Source organism: Lepisosteus oculatus, chromosome 12 (assembly GCF_040954835.1).
Source record: "Lepisosteus oculatus isolate fLepOcu1 chromosome 12, fLepOcu1.hap2, whole genome shotgun sequence".
Classification (NCBI taxonomy): domain Eukaryota; kingdom Metazoa; phylum Chordata; class Actinopteri; order Semionotiformes; family Lepisosteidae; genus Lepisosteus; species Lepisosteus oculatus.
The window spans coordinates 14,480,323-14,480,572 of NC_090707.1; positions in this window are offsets into that span (position 1 = coordinate 14,480,323).

Sequence of the window (250 nt, forward strand, 5' to 3'; positions counted from 1 at the left end):
TCAGCCTTTTTACAAAACAGTTGTAACTAAATGTTATGGAAATCTTACAAATATGAACACAACTATTTTGTACATGATTTTTGTTTGTAAGTATTTATTTGTTGCCTAATTAATTACATTTACATCACTTTCTCAACTTTATGAGCCTGAAAGTTAACATTTAAAAAGTCCTTCAAAGACATACAGTAAATACAATATAAGAAACATAAAAGAGATAAAAGAGAAAAAATACATAAAATGAGTTGATTTT